The sequence below is a fragment of the Capricornis sumatraensis genome, chromosome 4, assembly GCF_032405125.1.
Source record: "Capricornis sumatraensis isolate serow.1 chromosome 4, serow.2, whole genome shotgun sequence".
NCBI lineage: Eukaryota > Metazoa > Chordata > Mammalia > Artiodactyla > Bovidae > Capricornis > Capricornis sumatraensis.
The window spans coordinates 134,356,976-134,377,507 of record NC_091072.1 but is presented as its reverse complement, the minus strand read 5'-3'; the positions used below and the strand labels follow the sequence as shown (position 1 = coordinate 134,377,507).

At 42.1% G+C, this 20,532-nt stretch overlaps 1 long non-coding RNA gene across 1 annotated transcript; it reads right to left on the bottom strand.

Annotated features, from left to right (window-relative positions):
• Positions 1 to 70: 70 nt before the first annotated feature.
• Positions 71 to 12,883, bottom strand: LOC138078355 (uncharacterized). Its single transcript, XR_011144828.1, has 3 exons — positions 12,793 to 12,883; positions 2,553 to 2,644; positions 71 to 562 (listed from the first exon to the last, which is right to left on the bottom strand). It is a non-coding gene; the product is annotated as an uncharacterized lncRNA (long non-coding RNA).
• Between the last annotated feature and the right edge of the window lie 7,649 nt (positions 12,884 to 20,532).

Here is a 20,532-nt window from a genome sequence, read left to right as displayed (position 1 = left end):
AAGAAAGATGAAATAATCTTTTGTGTTAAAGAAAAAGTTATTTATTTTTGGCTGTGCTGGGCCTTCACTGCTGTGCAGGCTTTTCTCGTTGCAGTGAGCAAGGACTCCTCTCTAGTGGTGGCTTCTCACTGTGGTGGCTTCTCTTGTTGCGGAGCACGGGCTCTGGAGCATGTGTAGAGTAGTCGTGGCACGTGGGCTCAGTCGTTGCAGCTCCCGGGCCCTAGAGGGCAGGATCAGTAGTTGTGATCCACGAGCTTAGCTGCCCTGAGGCATGTAGGATCTTCCTGGATCAGGGATTGAACCCGTGTCTCCTGCATTGGCAAGCGAGTTCTTTACCACTGAGTCATAGAGGAAGCCCAGGATGAAATAATCTTAACCTGTGTTCACGGCCAGCCCCCTCAGCCTTTCATTTGGAGTGCGTGAAGCCTGCCTGAAAACAGACTCAGCGCCGGCAGCCCCTGTTGTACAGCCAAACGGTGTGCAAATCCTGCTTCTTTGGGCAACTTTTCCCGTTTCCAGGTGGCAGTGACGATGTTTAGATCTACAGCAAGATCTAAATCTGCTGGAAGACAGTGCGATTCAGAAAATAAGGTGTTAGGACTCCCGGAGTGAGGGTAACCCACCAGCCTCTCAGGGTCACGCTCAAGTTCAGAACTGAGAGTGTCCTCAGTTCAACAAGGGAAACAAGCTACTTTGCAGGTTTCGGGGATTTTGGTTTTTTCTCTCTATCCAGGACTAAACTATTTTTCCTTCATCACGTTGGGCTCCATACCTTTTCCTCTGTACCTTCCTTCCCTGGCGGCTCAGTGGTAAAGAACCTGCCTGCAATGCAGGAGACCCAGGTTTGATCGCCGGGTGGGGAAGATCCCCTAGAGAAAGAAATGGCAGCGCACTCCAGTATTCTTGCCTGGAGGATTCCATGGACAGAGAAGCCTGGTGGGCCACAGTCCAAAGGATCAGAAAGAGTTGGACGCAACCGAGTGACTAACGCTTTAACTTTCTTTCACATTTTCCTGAAGCAGCAGCCCTGTTTACAAGTTCCATTTTGCTTAGGGTATCAATATCTTGCTGCTGCTGGGAGCTTTCCGCCTTCAATCCCGAGTCTCAGTAAAAGTCCGCCCACCTTCATATTTGCGAGTTTTCCCATGCTGTTAACATTCCTCTTTAAATGGAAACACAATGTTTCCAGCTCTGCCCTGCTTGCTTGACCCTCTGTATCACTGATGATTTGTAGAAATCAAATAGGCATCACTGCCTCTGCATTCTTTTCCCAATTTGAGTCTTTCCTCTGTTTGGAGAGACGGCTGCGTGCTGTTAGTGAGGGCCCTATGACCTCAGTCTTTGGCAAGAATTCAACAAAGGCAAGACCTCAGCCAAGAAATTTAACCGGATCAAACTTCTGAACAGCGTCCAAAACACAGTATCAGGGATTCTATCATCCCAAGTAAGGACCCAAATAACCCCTGAAAGCCATGTCTGTCGGCGACACAAATGTAATAAAAATACATGAGGATATTACTACTATTTTTTCTTTTAATCAGTAATATCCTAAGGTGAAAAATGATAATTCTTTCCTTCCTATTGGAAGTGGTAGCCATCACAAGTCCCCCCGCTGTTTTTTCCCGTTCTCAATAGATGCATTTTTTGTTTGTTTTTAGTTTGCTTTTGTTGTCATGAAAATCAGAATTTAGCTCTCTACCCAAATACGTGAGAATTACTTTTTAAATTTATGACAAATCTCAGATGGGTCTAGGGTAAAGAATGTACACTTGTTGAGATATGAAAGGCAATCTCTTGAGAGCATTTTGTGGGAATCATGCTATTTAAGTATTTCTGTGCTTTCCCAAACGACTCTTGGCTTCCTGCCCTGGGGAGTGAAGCCTCATCGCAGAAGGGCAGGGGAGAAACTCTGGATTAGAAATCGAGAGACATAAAAGCCGACCTCAATACCTACTGCAAATTTGTTTTGTCTTCCTGGGCAATCTTTTCCTTTCTCTTTACCCCGTGGTGAACTGATCAGTATGATGATATGGTTAAAACTGAGCCCGCTTAAATCAGTTTAAACTTGATTTAATTTTGTTGTTCTTTTTTCCACTGCAGTGTCCTCTTATCAAATTGTAAACTTACATAAACTCTTGTACATCATTTAGATAAAAGATAATACATGAATTCTAAGTTAATCTTCATGAGAGAGTTAAGCCATGAAAACAGGCTGTTTGAACCTTTATAAACGGTTGAAATGGGAGTCATATTAATTTCCTAAGGCTGCTGTAACAAATTACCACAAACTGCTGGTATCTCTTTTTTTAAAAAGTATTAATTTATTGGGCTGCATCTGATTTGAGTTGCAACTTGCAGAATCTTCCTTGTGGCACACAAACTCTAGAAACGTGGGCTTATTAGTCGTGGCAGGGGTCTTACTTGCTCTGAGGCATGTGGGATCTTAGTTCCCTGACCAGGGATCAAACCTCTGTCCCCTGCATTGTAAGGTGGATTCTTTACTACTGAACCAGCAGGAAAGTCCCAAACTTAAACAACAGAAGTTTTATTACCTCGCAGTTCTGGACGGAGAAGGCAATGGCACCCCACTCCAGTACTCTTGCCTGGAAAATTCCATGGACGGAGGAGCCTGGTAGGCTGCAGTCTATGGGGTTGCAAAGAGTCGGACATGACTGAGCGAATTCACTTTCACTTTCATGCATTGGAGAAGGAAATGGCAACCCACTCCAGTGTTCTTGCCTGGAGAATCCCAGGGACGGGGGAGCCTGGTGGGCTTCCATTGATGGGGTCGCACAGAGTAAGACACGACTGAAGCAACTTAGCAGTAGCAGCAGCACAGTTCTGGAGGCTGAAGTCCAAAATCAAGGTGTGGTCAGGTCCATGCTCCTAGCAAAGTCTGAGGAAGGATGCTCCCTTGCCTCTTCCAACTTCTGGCCACCCCAGACATTCCTCAACTCCCAGCAACATAATTCCAATTTCTGCTCATCTTCCCATGGCCGTCCTTCCTCTGTGTTTGTGTCTCTGTGTCTTTACATGGAGAACTTTTTTCTGTCTGTTTTCTAAGAACATCAGTTATTGGGTTGAGTGAAAGTGTTAGTCACTAAGTCATGTCTGACTCTCTGCAACTCCATAGACTGTAGCCCGCCTGGCTCGTCTATCCATGGAAGTCTCTAGGCAAGAAAACTGAAGTGGGTAGTCAATCCCTTCTGCAGGGGATCTTCCTGACCCAGGGATCCAACCTGAGTCCTCTGCATTGCAGGCAGATTCTTTACTATCTGAGCCAACAGGGGAGCCCACATTGGGTTGAGGGCCCATTCCAACTGAATGTGACCTCACCTTAATTATATTTGCAAAGACTATTTTTTTTTTTTTAATGTAAAGACCCTGTTTACAAATGAGGTCACATTAACAGGAACTGGGGTTTAGGATTTCAACCTATCATATGGGGGGATCAATTCAACCATAATAAGAGTGACAGATGACATTTTCAGGGTTGTATTAACACTAGTAACCAATTCACTTCTGTGTTTTTTTTAGTAATACCATATGGAGAAAAATACTGGTGCACACTAATCAGTAAATATAAATGATTTTTTTTAATGTAAACATGTCATTTTGCTGTCTCAGTCTTGATCCCTTCAGTTAAACTGATCCCAAGGTCTGAAAGAGCCACGTGGGGAAATGTATGCATCAACATTAAATTACTGACAATTTCTTGAATAACACTCACCTTCCTTATTGGAGAGGGTTCACTTTTTTAAAGAAGTTGATAAATGGACTCTGGAGGAAGCTTAAATCATCATTATATTTGGCTGACTTTGTTTTTCAGTGTCATCATACCCCGAGTTTAATGGCACCATTTGAAAACATCTCACTAGTGACATGTCCTGTCACATTCCTTCAAAATTTCAAAAGAGTAAAAATAGTGTTGTTTCTGCTATTGTGAGCTGTAATGGGGGGAGCATGAAATCCAAAGGAACCCTTTCAACTGGTTGAAAACAGTGTCCAGCTACTCCAGCTGGTCCAACTAAGTTATATTCATTGTAAGACCTGTAATAAATTTGACAGTTTTTATGGCTTTATCCAACTTCTTCCAGAATTGCTGCACGACCTTTCAGCACAAGTGCAGTGACCACCAGCACGTTTCAGTAACTGCTTTTATCTGAACAACTCTTTCTATAGCCTCAGTATATACATGGTTCATTTTTGATAAGTTGTTCAATATCATAATCTAAAAGCATTTTTTCCCCCTGTTGTGTTTTATCTAATATGTCTTCCTTGGGTTCATTTGGATTACTTCATATAAAAAACATGCAAAATGCAGAGATCAGCCAATTCATATTTTCATTCAGCTGAATTATAAAAGTTTTAAGGGAATTAAACAGATGTATTTTGATGTGTATTTTTGGGTAAGAACGGTGGTGCTACCCAGCGTGGTATGGGTCCTCAGGGGTATTTATTTGCAAATCTGTGGGGGCATTTTGCTTGACACTAAGTTTCCTTGAATGAAGGTTGCTAAGTAACTTGTACTTGTCTCTTCTGAAATGCTAGCAGAAAATAAGGGTAATTACGTTTCTGTACATGTCAGCTTGGGCTTTCTGGTGGCTCAGTGGTAAAGAATCCACCTGCCATTGTAGGAAATGCAGGTTTGACCCCTGGGTCAGGAAGATCCCCTGCAGAAGGAAATGGCAACCCACTCCAGTACTCTTGCCTGGACATCCGTGAACATAGGAGCCTGGTGGGCTGCAGTCCATGGGGTCACAAAGTCGGATACAACTTGTCCACTAAACAATGCAAAAATGTCTGTTTATTTAACACAGCTGAACCTCAAACAAGCTCTTTCTGAGAGAATTTGTCTTTTCCTCACTTAAACCTTTGGATTCTCCCGTTAAGGAGTTAGTTTTCATTATCAGATTTACATTAGGTTCCCAAAAAAATTTGTGCTGTTGACACCAGGCAGGATCATCTGAGTTCCTTACCTTTTGAACTTCTGTGTTTGGTTTCCAAATCCTGTAATTGTGCAAGGTTAGAAATGGTACGCGGAGAAGGCAATGGCAACCCACTCCAGTACTCTTGCCTGGAAAATCCCATGGACGGAGGAGTCTGGTAGGCTGCAGTCCATGGGGTCGCAAAGAGTCGGACACGACTGAGCAACTTCACTTTCACTTTTATGCATTGGAGAAGGAAATGGCAACCCACTCCAGTGTTCTTGCCTGGAGAATCCCAAGGACGGAGGAGCCTGGTAGGCTGCCGTCTACGGGGTCGCACAGAGTCGGACACGACTGAAGCGACTTAGCAGCAGCAGAAATGGTATAGCTTCACTGAATGAAATACAAGAAGTTGAGCAGTCCTAGATACACTGAAATGACTTTCAGTGATGGATATTTCTCATTGTAACTTTCTTGACTTCAAAAGCTCTCCTGTGAAACTTAAAGATATTTGCTTTCATTTTATACAGTGTTGTTACAGTGGTATGGTTGATTCTTGATTATCACTTTGTGCCAAATTGGCGCTTTAGTCACGAGACAATCTAATTTTACTTTCTCATTAGATTTAATTCTTTAACCAGTGATTCACTTCTACTTTTAAAGGTAATTACTTTGTCTCATGAGAAAAAAATTCTAAAATAACCAAAGTTTAACCATAAGCCTTAAGCTTAGGTAATAATCGCAACATATGTGACTTGTTGGCCACACAGCTTTCTGTGGCTTTCTGACATGAGCAAGTGCTGAGTAGAAGCATCTGAGCCTCACCTGGCGTTTGATGAATCTGATTAATGTCTGCTAGGGTAAGTCTACTCTCCTGCCTAATTTTACAGGAGAGGCCACAAGCAAGCCTGAATTTAAAAAAAAAAAAAAAAGACTGGCAGAGTTACTACCTTTTCAGTGTATTTTATACATGCTAAGTAAAGTGTTAATTGCTCAGTAGTGTCCGACTATTTGTGGTCCTTTGAACTGTAGCCTGTGCATGCAATTCTCCAGGCAAGAATACTGGAGTGGGTTGCCTTGCCCTTCTCCAGGGGATCTTTCTGACCCAGGGATTGAACCCAGGTCAGTTCTTTACCATCTGAGCCACCAGTGGCTGGAAAAGCTATAATTTAAGGTCTGCATAAAAACGAAGAAAACCGAATGGGAGTTAACTGTGTATTTAAAGTTGGGGTTTTTAGTGATATTTTAAAAAAAACTTGGCTAAAATCTAGCAGCTGGTTCCCCACCATCCCAAGCTCTCAGGTCCTTAGTAGTGTTCCGCTTGGTCTGGTCCTCTTCTTCCTTTTTTTTATCTCAGTCCTCATTTCCAAGTCAACGTCAGTGTAAGTGATTCCAGTGTAGACAGGAGCCCATCTCAAGATCTTTGTCCTTTTCCCTTGTGTGCTCAGTCGTTCAGTTGTGTCCAACTCTTTGTGACCCTGTGGGCCCTCAGTTCACAGGATTCTCCAGGCAGGAATGCTGGAATGGGTTGCCATGCTCTCTTCCAGGCGCTTTTTCCCTTACCCAGGTCCCCAGTTCCAAACTCACAAGGGCTACCCCAGATAACTGAGAAAGGGACACTTCACTTCTTGGTCTTTTCTTGGCTTGTTTCCCCCGGGGAGTAAATGCCAGGTCTGCTTGTATTTTTTTAATTCACACCAAACAATCTGGCTTCCCTGCTGGATCAGTCAGTAAAGAATCTGCAATGCAGGAGACCAGGGTTCGATCCCTTGGTTGGGAGGATCCCCTGGAGAAGGAAATGGCAACCCGCTCCAGTACACTTCCTTGGAGAGCTCCATGGACAAGAGGAGCCTGGTGAGCTAAAGTCCATGGGGTTGCAAAGAATTGGACATGACTGAGCGACTGAACTGAACAGAGTGATTAACACTTTCACTTTCTTCTTTCTTACAGCCTGGCGAAAAGTATGGCTCTGAAATTGAGCTTCGATATTCTCTTTTCTTCATGTCAGAAAGCCCAAGTAATGTGTTGTACCTTTGCTCTGCAGATGGTCTCCTGGCCCGTGGACACTGTGGGGCCCATGGAAACTTCTGGGTCTTCACCATCCCCTTAGGAGCTACAGGGAAACCCAGGGGGCTATTTCTAACTTTTCTTGGTTGCAGTCTCCAGAGTCTTGCCCCCTTACAATGCAGCATGCTTCTGTGTGTCTGGGGCTTTTGAAGTTGGAGCTGAACACGTGTTCTCTTTACTTTGGGATTTCCCCAATGAAAGGTTTTCCATACTGCCTTCTCTCTTCTGGTGACTGGCCACCATGCCAGCACCATGCCACTTCCCTTCCTGAAGCTCTCCTTTTTCCTTCTGCCGAGAGGTTTTTGTCTATTTGGAGTGAGGCATAAGGGAGAACAAGGAAAATCTGTCCTTCCAGTGTGTGTCTACTTTTTGTAATGTTTTGTTGTCCTATCTGGGTAGGAGCGAGGAGTGCACTTTCCTTTGAGTTAGAGATTAAGATCATGACATCTTTTTTTCTCCCTGTTTTACAGTCACAGATACGCTGACAAGTCCTAGGAGGATTGGTCATTTTACTGGGCATGTGCAAAAGAGTGCATCATTAATGCTTTGAAATATTATCATGCCACATAAATGAAGCACACACAATGAAACAAAAAATTAGCACCTTAAAATCAATCAGTTCTTCTTCCTTAAAATTTCCTTCCTTGAAAGTGGTTTGGCTAGAAGATATCGAAAGTTCCTTCAGAGAAACCCTCCAGTTTTACATTTGCTAAGTGATGATGACAGTTATACTTTGATTTCTCAAAGATTAACACAGCGAAACAATCGCTGGTCATCCCCTTAAACAATAGCGGTATCAAGGAGATTTTTCTCTGCAGAGAAAATGCCAGTTAGTGGCCTGAAGGAGGAAGGAGAAGAGAATTGTAGGATCCTTACAATAAGCCAGAATCCCTATTAAAAGGAAAAAACATTTTTCCCTACCCATGGACCACTTCTGACACCAAATATGTATAGCTTTTTGTTCTGTTTTGTTTTTGCCTCAAACCACAAAATTCTTCATCTGTCTCACTACCATTTGGGTGCTGCAGTCCAACTCTGACACTAACTATTCTGAATTAGCAGAGATCCCAAACAGGTTGAGGGCTCAATCCCTCAAGACTGCCCCCCACCCCCACTTCTGATGCCAGTAGCAGATCTCAGGATGTCTTCTCTGTACTTCTGACCAACTGGCTATGTCAGGTATTCCCACAACTTTTTTCTCTAGTTCAATAATTTGCTAGATGGCTCACATAAGTCAGAGAAACATTACTTACATTTATGGTTTATTATGAATGATATAATAAAGGATACAGAAGAACAGCCAGATGATAGGGTACAGAGGGCAAAATCTGGAAGGGTCTTGAGTGCAGGAGCTCAAGGGGAAAAAAGCTCCTTGGAGGTCTGGAGTACCATCTTCCCAGGATGTAGATGTGTTCATCAGCCCAGAAGCTCTCTGAACCCCATGGTTTTGGGATTTTTATGGAAACCTCATCACATAGGCATGATTGGTTATTAATTCATTCTCTAGCCCCTCTCTCCTCCCTGGAAAATGGTTTATGGGGCTAGGGAAAAAAAAATCCCAAACTAAGCTATCATGGCTTAATCTTTTGGTGAGCAGCCACCATCCTGAAGGTATCTGGGAGCCACCAAGAGTCACCTCGTTAGAACAATGACTGGGGAAATCCCAAGGGATTCAGGAACTCAGTGTCAGGAACCTGAAGTAGAGACCAAATGTATATTTCTTGCTATGTCACACCTGTGTTAGGTGAGATGAACTTGACCTGATAGGTGGGTGTAGCTTCAGTATAACACAGAGGGAAAAGACAATGACCAGTGGGCCCTAGGTCTTACTTTCTTTTTTCAGTTGTGGCTTGTGAACTCTTAGTTACGTTATATGGGAGCTAGTTCCCCTACAAGGGATAGAAACTGAGCCCTCTGCTTTGGGAGTGTGGAGGCAGCGAAGACAAACTCGTTTGAACTAGAAAACTCATGAGATATTTCTATAGTTGTCAAGGGTCAAATCAAGGAGATCCAGGCAGAGTAACTGAGGAAAGATTAAACATTATATATATACATATATATATACATATATATATGCAGACACACAGACACATATAAATTTCAAATAAAAGATAATTTATCAATAAAGCTGGTTTCTGTAAAAATAATATTTAAATTTCAAAAAGATCATAAAAACATAAACAGGCTTATGTAAGTTGGTTATCAGCCTTTGAAAAACTTTAATGCTTGATACAATGATACTAAAACTATCATTGAAAAGATTTGTTATTTTGATATTAATGCATGTTTTTAAAAAGAAAACTGAAGGAGGTATTTCCTTCCTGAGAAGAACCAATAGATATTATAATGTAATAGATATAATAGTGTCTTCACTAGCTGTCCTAATAGCTAACAAAACCTAAAATGCTTTGATTTAATTATTTTCCCTTTTGTTTAATACATGCACCTTTGAGAGAAAAATTCATCCAAACATCAGATTAATCTTTGATTCATAAGAATGCTGAGTTGGAAGATGTTAGTGTTCTGTTTCCAAGTATCTTGTTTATTAGATAGTCAGTGTTCATGAGTTTTGCTGAGAGAAATCATAATTAAACTTCCGATGGTTATAGTTGGGAAACCGTGCCTCCTTTCATGGTGACACAGTCTTGTGACACGTTATAAGGTTCAATGTCCTTGTTACAAGTTTGTGGCATTTTTAGGTGGAAAAAATGGACAGAGAGAGGGTTTTAGAAGATCTTATATGAAAACAGACTCTAAATCCAGAATCCAAATTCTGAAATGCAGTGCATGGAAGCCTCTGAAGAATGGAGAGAATGTCTTTCAAGACCATTGAAACTGATTAATAACTTAATTTTGACTTAGATATCAACTAGCAATAATTAATTCTTAAATAATTAATTAATATTAATTCCTATAATTCTTTTACTCTGGTGCAAATAATGATAATACAATTACCAATAAATAGACCTACACATCCTTTTAAATACTTAGATTTTTCCTCTAGATTTTGACACTGACTGGCAACACTGAGCAAGTCAGTTGGATACTAATATGTCACATGCTGCTGCTGTGTCGCTTCAGTCGTGTCCGACTCTGTGCGACCCCATAGACGGCAGCCCAACAGGCTCCCCCGTCCCTGGGATTCTCCAGGCAAGAACGCTGGAGTGGGTTGCCATTTCCTTCTCCAGATATGTCACATGGTGTTATTTAAACTGAAGATATTGAATTTTGTCATTTGTTTAACCACATCCTTTTTTTTCTTTTGGCCTCTAGGCATGTAGGATCTTAATTCCTCAACCAGGGATCAAACCCGTGCTCTCTGCAGTGCACAAGTGCAGTCTTAACCACTGAACTGCCAGAGAAATCTCAGGAAATTTGTTTAAGAACTTGTCACAGTATGACAGTGAAAATGTTATATTTTTTTCCCTCTTGGGTCTCATTTGTTCAGCATGTAAATAAAACCAAACTTTTATGGCCAAATGTTTTTCCTCCGAAGCTTTTTAATGTATTTTCATTTAAAAAGGAAACAGTTCAGTTGACAAGACTGCAAATCCTATGGTTGATGCTTCCAAACTATAGGATAGTTGTCAGAGAAATCAAAGATGAGCAGATGGAGTTATGCTTGTAAACCTGCTAGAGAATTAATCATCAAAAAAATGGAGGAAAATAGTTTTCAAAGGGTAAGACTGATTTCCCAGAGACTTAGATATCTTTAGTTTGAATTGCCATCCACAGGATAGCTATTCTAAGACTTCACTTTCCAGAGCCTTCTCCTGACCTTGAAGAGCAACATGTGGTCTGCAGATGTCTTTGCCACCTGACAAATGACTCTGAACAACAGCCAGATCTCTTCTGTTCTTCAGAGAAATTTTCTTAGATGAACAGTTGTTTTTCTCCAGCAGCCTTTCCTCCTCTGAAGTTTCATATGAGGAGAGACATTCTCTAAATCATTCATCTGAATAAACTGGTCAAATATTGCTTCATACATACCACACAGTCATAGAAATATCTTCTCAGAAAGTCTATATTGACCTCTAAGAAACTGCTACTCCTGCTTTTTTTCAAAAGAATAAAACAAGATTTTGATATCATGTTCAAGAGTAATTCTGAAATGTAACGTGCTTTTAGAGACTGCAGATCTGTTCGAGAATTTTGCTTGAAGGACTGGAGGGACTGGTAAAGGAGGAGAGATGGGTCCTAGAATTTTCTCCTTCTGAACTCTGTATGGCCTTTTTTTTTTTTTTTTCTCCCGGGGTAAAGAACAGGTTGGTCTAAAATACATTTCCTTTACAGTGTTTCCAGTCATATGATGTGACTTCGTTTTCTTTATGTTATTATTGGGCTGTAGGGTGCCCTTCTGGAGTGGATGGTGGTGATGTTGATAGTGAACTGTAATGAGAGATATCATTGGAAATGTAGGGCTGGGTAAATTTTGGAAGACTTGGACTCCTAGACCTAAGAGTTTCTATAAGAATACAGGCTTTTTCAGCATGATTTGCACATTCTACTTGTCTGCATAATCACTTACACATCTTCGTATTTTTTTAAATGGTAAATGGCATGTTATTTATTTTTAATTACTATGGGAAAAAAGGAATGCAGGATTCATACATGTTACAACATGAATAAACATTAAAACTATCTTTAGTGAAAAAAAATCCATATAGAAAAGGCCACCCAGATCCCATATTCACCATGTCTGCTTTATTTTTTTAAAAATATTTCATCGTTGTATTTTAATTCTCCAGGAAATGACTGTTCTTATAGTATTTCAATCTGAATCGTGTATATGAAAACAGTTGAAAATGAAAGCAGCATGGCACAGGAACTGAGATCTTAGATTCTAGAGTCGGGAAGACCTAGATTAAGACCAACTCTACCACCCACCATTTGTGTCTTTTGGGGCAAGCATCTTAACTTTCTTAAGCCTCAGGTACCTCACCTTCCATGGGAATACCTATCTTGGAAGGTTGCTGTGAATATCAAATGAGAAAGTATGTATAAACTATGTAGTATAGATTAGGGCACATGGTAAGTTATCAGTAAATATTGTTATAAATAGTTATTATTGAAATTTAAAAATCACTCTAAGAGTTATTGTGTCCCTCCCCGCCACCGCCCCAATTCATATGTGGAAGTCCTAACCCCCAGTGTGACTGTATATCAAGAACAAGCTTTTAAGTAGATAATTAAGGTTAAATGGGCCTTTTTCGGTGGCTCAGCAGTAAAGAATCTGCCTGCAGTGCAGGAGCCACGGGAGACGTGGGTTCCTGATTCAGGAAGATTCCCTGGAGGAGGGCATGGCAGCCCACTCCAGTATTCTTGCCTGGAGAATCCCATGGACAGAGGAGCCTGGTGGGTTACAGTCCATAGGCTCGTAAAGAGTCAGACATGACTGAGTGACTTGGTACACATGCACAAGGGTAAATGAGGGCAGAAAGTTTGGAGCCCTATCTGATGGCACTGGTGTCCTTGGAGAAGAAGAGATACAAGAAACTTTTTCTGCACCTGTGTACAGAAGAAAGGTTGTATGAGGGCATAGTGAGAAAGTAGCCATTTATCCACCAGAAACAAGCCTCCTCCAAAACCAACCTAACAGCACCTTGATCTTGGACTTTTAGCCTCCAGAACCATGAGAAAATAAATTTTGGGTTGTTTAAGCCAGCTAGTTTGTGGTATTTCATTATGCAAGCCCTAGCAGACTAATATACTGTTTAATGAAATTGTACTCAATAGTAAGATCTTATAAAAAAAATCCTATTTTGTATGCCAAATGAATCAATATCACGGAACTTACCTTTGAGCAAGACAGTGAAGACTTTTCCCATCAGCGTAGACAGTGATGGTTGAAACACAAATGTTTAGTTGCAGCTTGAGAAATTTATCAGAAAATCAGCTGGTGAGCTGACTGTCGAGCCAGGGTGACTGGGTCACTTGTCTTTTATGCTCCAGCAAAATAGTCCAGGTTTGTTTACATGGTGGGAGAGTTCCAAGAACAGCCGAGGATAAAGTCCAGTGTGAACGCATGTATTAAGCTTCTGCTTGCATTACATTGGCCAAAGGGAGTCACATGACCTACATAGATTCAGGAGTAAATTTACTTTGGTAGGGGGATAGGATTTGAGGCAATTTTTGCAATTTCCCACATCTTTTATGTTACCTACAGAATAAGACCATCTGAAGTCTAAGCTGAGCTACCTGTGTTGAATAGTCACAGAGCTATGTCAATCCTTTCAAGTGTTACTAGCTGATGAATGTAGTTACTAATCTTACTGTAAGCATGTCCTCAAACTCTCTTTTTACATGTCACTAATGTTGCAGCCACCTGCTTGATCTTGTTTGTTCAGGGACTGGTAGGAGGGGACTTAAATAAGCTTCCAAAGAATCATTTATCTTTTGTTGTTGTTTAATCATGGGAATTAAATGCTGGTTTCACTGGTAAAGAATCATGAACGTTTTGAAACTCCTAAAACTGATATACTGTCTGATTTTATAGACAATATAAAAGGTCTTTTGGTTTTCTTTACTAGGAAAGTCAGGGGAATTTTCCTTAGGTCAGTGGTTAAGACTGCTGAAGGCCCAGGGTTTGATCCCTGGTTAGGGATTCCACAGGCCACATGGTATGACAAAAAAGAAAATCAGCTGGTTTTTTTTTGTTGTTGTTTTACTAGCGGCATTTCAATATAATACTGCAGAATTCTAGAATGCCATCTTCTATATTGTATGGGTAGGGGCATGGCTGTTATTTCTGCCACAGAAGTTCAATTCCAAGAATCCTCTTCCTTTTAATTCCAGGATAACTGAGGCCTCCCTGGTTATCTGTAAAGCTGCCTTCCATTTTGAGGAATTTTAAGAGCTGGAGTGAGGGGTGCAATTGATTCTGTCCTTTGAGCCTGGTACATTCTCTGATTGAGGGCAACAAATGGTCTACATGTGGTCATTGAGTTAGCAAACTTGCTGAAATTACTGGATTTTTGGATTATACAGTGTGTAGAAAGAAACCTCTTGATGCAAATAGTTTGCAAGCCTAGAATTTTTTGTTTTCCCCTGCGAAAAGCTTTATTGTTTCCATCTGCTCCATGGCTTGGGCTAGAACTCCAAGATGGTTAAAAAGCTGCCTAGTGGCTGCAGGGAGAGGCTTGGACAGAAAGCCTGACACTGGGGGACTGCCAGAGAGGCCCTGCAAAGGCTGCTGGGCTCCCGAGGCTCCTAGTTAATGCGTGCGAGGGTGAGGGGTATTTGCCCAGCCTGGAGGCTGCCAGGCTGCGGAGCGCAGGCAGGTGGGCTCTATCTTCTAGATGAGTTTCACCTGCTCATCTAGTTAAGGAAGCAGCTTCCAGGAAGTTGGATGGAGTCTGTGCCGGCAGAGCTCAAACTGCTTGGTTCAGGTTCTCCTCCCAGACCATGGCGGCTTCCATGTCGTCCAGGGTTTCACCCCACTTATGGGGGCGGTTTCTGCCTGTCCTGGAAGGGGTGTGTCTGACACCCTGGTTTTGCCTCTTCAAGGGAGGCTAGGCACCCTGACGCTTCTCCTCAGCCCATTCACAGAAGAAGCAGCGTAGGCTCTGCAGACCCACTTCTTTGGGTGGAAATAGAAATGGCAACCCACTCCAGTGTTCTTGCCTGGAGAATCCCAGGGACGGGAGAGCCTGGTAGGCTGCCGTCTATGGGGTCGCACAGAGTCGGACACGACTGAAACAACTTAGCAGCAGCAGCAGCAGAAACCCCAGGAGAGGTAAGTGTGGGAAGCCCACAGATTCGGTTGACCCGAGGTTGACGGGTGGACTTTATCTGATGGATCTGGGAGCTCCTGGTTGGTGGGCAGTAAAGTGCTAAGCACAAAAAGCCATGTTGGCTGGTTTTGGAGGTAGAGGATGGAGGGCAGAAAGGTCCCGAATGTTGCTGATGACAAGGAGGTGGTTGGAGGCTGAAAGAAGCTACAGGCCTTGGGTCTGCTGTATGCAAACACGGGGTACCTGGGACCCTCGAGTGCACTGCCAGCTCACATAAACCTTTGAGAAATGTTCTCAGGACTTAGAGCACAGGATATATATCCAACTACATTTATATGAACCTGGATCGTTTCTTTTCTCTCCAGTTGTAAAAAGGTGTATTCTGTAAGTAATTATTTATTAAACACTTTCAGAAAATTTTTCTGGGATGACTTCTAGAATAGCTCCTTGTGTAACAAATACAATCTTATTGTTGTTCAGTCTCTAAGTCCTTTCCCACTCTTTGCAACCCCATGGACTGCAGCATGCCAGACTTCCCTGTCCCTCAGTATCTCCTGGAGTTTGTCCAAGTTCACGTCCACTTAATCTTATCCTTTCTTGGAAAAGTGCTTCCATCTTTTTTGGAGAATTGTTGATGCTTTCTTAGTCCAAACACATGGTTTTGGTGAGGCTGTCTCTACCATAGGATGGCGCTCTCGCACTACTTCATTTCTCAAGCAGGAGAACAGCTTGATCAAGAGATGGGACAAGTTAGATGGACCAAGACCTCCTCCAGCTTTTTTTTTTTTAATGAGAGGTCATGCGTGCTTTCCTCTGGTTCTTTAAGGATGTTGCTAAGTTACTTATATGCAGTCTTGTAACCTCTAGAAGCAGTTGTCTTTATGTTATTGATTCTCCACAATAGCATTATTCCACATGCCATTGAATAATTCCACAGTACTCCACAATATTGATGTTCCTTGTGGTGTTCTAAGGTGTTCTTGTTGCCTTAAGGAAGAGAGCAAGAAAACTGAATCTCAGCATTTTTCTCTTTTTCTTCCAATAAACAAGGTTTTGAAAGTCACAGGAGAGGTCCTGAAGAAATCTAGACTTAGAATTTAGACTCTAACTTACACAACTAGCGAGAAACCTGAAGAATGAGATTGGCCTCAGCTGTACCCTTGAGACCAGAGGAGGGCAGCTGGGTTAGGGGAGATGGGGCATTGCTTACAGGAGACGGGAGTCGGAGTGAGTGGTCCTCACATGCTCCAGGTGAAGAGGAGTTGGATCAAGACTCGGAGCCGATGGGTTTCACTGGTGGCTGTCTTGAGGCAGCCAATGGGAGCCCTGCTGATGACTGTAACTCCTCATCCTTCAAGAGAGCATCATGTGCTCTGTGTGGATTGACTTTGATCAGCTCTGTTGAAGTCCAGTCTGTATATTTCAGGGCTTCCCAGGTGGCTCAGTGGTGAAGAGTCCGCCCGCCAATGCAGTAGATACAGGAGTAGCAGATTTGGTCCCTGGGTGGGGAAGATCCCCCTGGAGAGGTAACAGGAACTCACTCCCGTATTCACTCCTGAAAAATCCCATGGATAGAAGAGCCTGGCAGACTACAGTCCATGGAGTCACAAAGAGTCACACACACACACACACACGCTGTATATTTCATGAGTCAGCTGTACTTCGGTTCCTGCTTTTACCTCTTTTCTCCAACAACATGGCAGGGAGGAATCTCAACATCCATAAGAATTTGGTTTTTTTTCCCTGTACAATGAGCGATTTTCTCAACCCCTCTAATAAACAATCTATTCTTTTCCTATTACTCAATTGATACCATATGTAACACTTGCATATATAAATAGGCCTGTCTCTGGCAGGTCGCCATTTAAAATAAGAGGCCTCAAACGTCCTGCATTTTCCATAAAGGCTGAAGGATAGAAGGAAAGAGCTGTGAACATACCCACACTCTGTCAATGGCCTGAGGCAGCGGGCAGGCAGCATTGAAACGGCAAAGCTAATCAGAGGCCTCGGTCTTTACTCTCTGCGGGCTGCACAAATGGAACTTCATAAATCTGAGTGGAGAAAGCTGGAGAATTTGGCAAAGCAGCACTATATCTACACGACTTCAGTTAAAAAAGAAGCACAAGCTGGGGGGAAATGGGAACAGTGCAGGTGGGTTACATAGAATGTTCTGGAATATCCTGAGCACGTTGTGGGTTAAAACCAATTTCATTGAACTTGCCCTGAGAAGCTGCTGACTGATTCTCAGCTCAGGCTATGTGGAACACAGTTCCATTCATCACTACTCCAGAAAGATTGACATGAATTTTGTTTTTTCACTCTGACCTCAGACATGGGAACTGTACTCTCTGCAAGCTGACCCTTTACATATAGAAGCAGGAACAAGCTTGCCCCAAATGTACATGGCAGGTGGAAATGTTGACTTTCATCTCTGTGGAGAAAAGCAATTTTACAGAAGGGAGAGTCAGGCCTCTGGTGCCCAGATCCTAGTCATACGTATGTATCTTCAAATGAAAAGTGGGAACAGAGCCCAGAATTCAGAATTTAGTGGGAAAGCAGGCCAGGGTTCCCCCTTTCTTGCTTGTGAGCCCTTGACTTCTTCATGTGCTGGTTGACTTGCAAATGGCTGAGACTCACTGAACTCTCTTCAAAGCCAATCTGATACAAAATGCCACATTGACATTGTATCTCTTTCCTTTTTTGTTTTGGGGACCAGTGGGATGGACCAGATGCCTGGGCATAGCCTGTGAATGTGGGGACTGGGACGGGACTAAGCACGGCCAGCACCTGTCTGATTCTGTCTGGAGAGCTGGGGAACATTGTTTCTCTCTGACTTCATTGGTTTGAACATGAGACAAAGATGGGATTTGATCAGGTTTGCACAGATTTGGTCCAAAATATTCTTAAAATTATGGGCTTCCCAGGTGGCTCAGCGGTAAAGAATCCACCTGCTGATGCAGGAGATGTGAGTTCAATCTCTGAGTCAGGAAGATCTCCTGGAGAAGGAAATGGCTACTCACTCCAGTTTACTTGCCTGGGAAATCCCAGGACAGAGGAGCCTGGCAGGCTACAGTCCATAGGGTCCCAAAGAATTGTACATGACTTAGTGAGTAAAGAACAGTTCTTAAACATGCACTGAAAGTGGCTAATATCTTCTCTTTATCTGTTGTCTAGACACAGTAACTTTGTGATGGAAAAATATATTGGTATCTAAGCTCAAAGAAACGGAAGCATTAGGTGTTTTGGGAAAACAGATGGATAACCTCTCTCTCTGTCCCCATTTTGTACCCTCCCCTCCATCTCCCCACTTTCTCCTCTTTAAAAGTTAATTTAATAGATAATGGACATTGTTAAGTGACTGTAAAAATAAGGTTCATGTTTAGACAGTTTCCCCAGCTGCAGTGCTCTGTTTAAAATACTGTTTTCATGGCCTACACTGTTTATTTTACATTCAGAGATGTGGGCACATGGGAACCATTTGCAGAAAATACCTTTGTTTGCTTCTATGATTGATATAATACAGACGCAGGGGGTAGAGTTTGAACAAGCTGCCTTTCTAAAGCCAGATGTATACTCTGTCTTCTTATTAATACTAGCAAGTACATTTATAAGAAAAAATGAAGTTATGGAAAGTAACGAAGAGATAAATCCATTCTGTCTTTGATTGTCACACCCAAGATTTACACAAAATAGAAAGTTCTCAGGGATCATTGGGGGTCAAATTCTGGTGGAAATGCTCAGAGCCGTTTCACCTACCTGCTCTGAAAAATTAATAATCATCGATGATAAAAGTGTTGTGCCCTAGATTTGACTCTCAGTACATCTATTACCAAAGACTGATCTGCAGGTGCCTTCAGATAGGTTTCTCCACATTTGATTTCAATTTCTCCTTCCCCTAATCAATCCATCCTGTATTCTTCCACCAGAGCAATCTTTAAAACTGCAGACTGACCATGGGTCCTCCCTGTCTTAAGTTTCATAATGGTTGTTCCTTTTTGCTTCTAGGGGAGGTAAAAATGATCTGTTGGCTGAAACCAACTTTTAAGAATATATAATACTTTTTTGACCACATACTGTGAGCCTGAAAAAACAGGTAATAGTTGCCAACATTTAAAAACCAGAGAATTTGATAGAAAAATCTGGATAGTCTGCTGTTATTAAAGTGGTATGCCTGGCAACACTAGTCTTACACTTTGTATAAAAATTATCAAACTGTTCCATCTGGAAGGGCACTGTCTCCCCAGTTTCCCAGAAGACCCACACTTTCTGTCTTTTTTTCTCATTTACATGATTTCACTTCTCTAATTTGCATGATCAGTTTGGCATTTACAGGCATTTAAATGGTCAACTCCTGGACCATGGGCTGAAGTCCAGCTCTTTGGCCTCACACGTAAGGACCATCTGACTCCTATTAACTTTTTAAGGCTCACTTCTCACATTTATTTTCTATTCTGAAGCTTTCTACTCCAAAAATACAGGTTTTCCCCCAAGACACTGTGTTAATATTGCTATTTCCAGGCCTTTCCATCTATCTGAAAAGTCTGCCCACTTACCCAAATTATATTTTCCTTCTGTTTTTCTTAGAGTGAACCATCCTTGGTATTTTTTTGGAACATCTGAGCATACTTCCCTTACTGATTACATATATAAGTAAAATACAGAGTAATATAAAGTCAGGAGAAACTCTTAAGAGCAGCAGGTAGAAAATTCCTTGAAGGGAGATGCAAGGCTCTGCAGAGGAGAAGCTTGCTCAGGACCTGTAGGTGAGCCCCCCAGGCTCAGAGAACCCACTGAATCTCTCTATTCAGGTTCCTCTTTGGGAAGAGGGCTTCAGGTCCTTGCAGTGTGGCTGGGGGTAAAGTTGAGATGTTGTTCAGTCACACAGTCATGTCCTACTCTTGTGACTCCATAGACTGCAGCACACCAAGCTTCCCTGTCCTTCACTATCTCCTGGAGTTTGTGCAAACTTATGTTCATTGAGTCCATGATGCCATCCAACCATCTCATTCTGTCACCCCCTTCTTCTCCGGTCCTCAGTCTTTCCCAGCATCAAGGTTTTTTTCCAATGAGTAGGCTCTTCACATCAGGTGGCCAAAGTATTAGAACTTCAGCTTTAGCATCAGACCTTCCAATGCATATTCAGGGTTGATTTCCTTTAGAACTGACTGGTTTGATCTCGTTGCATTCCAAAGGACTGAAGAATCTTCTCCAGCACCACAATTCTAAAGCATCAAATCTTTTACACTCAGCCTTTATGGTCCACCTCTCAACATCCATGCATGACTACTAGAAAAATCATAGCTGTGACTCTATGGACCTTTGTTGGCAAAGTAATGTCTCTGCTTTTTAATATACTGTCTAGGTTTGTCAATAGCTTTTCTTCCAAAGAGGATGCATCTTTGAAGACAGGGGAGGCTTGAAAGGGGGACATTTCAAATGGAGGGGTTTTCATATAAAAACCGTAAAAAGAACTGAACGTAGAATTAACTGAAAGTAATGAGAAGAGGTTGGCCCTCAGGGATGACGTAGAAGTGTGGAGAGTGGGCGGGGGGGCAGTTGCTTCTCGCCATAAGCCTCCTATCATCTTTAATGTTTCAAAATCAAATTACTTTGATAAATTATAATTAGGAAAACATGAATGTAACGATTGATTGTATTTGCTGTGATCCTCTCCCATGGTCTTAGAAATCATCATAAAGAATTGTTAAAAAAAATCATTAAATCTGCAGTGATTATTTTTCTTAGGAAAACCTGTGAAGAATCTGGCTAAATGTGAGACCAGAAGTGTCAGCACTTGTGAAGGT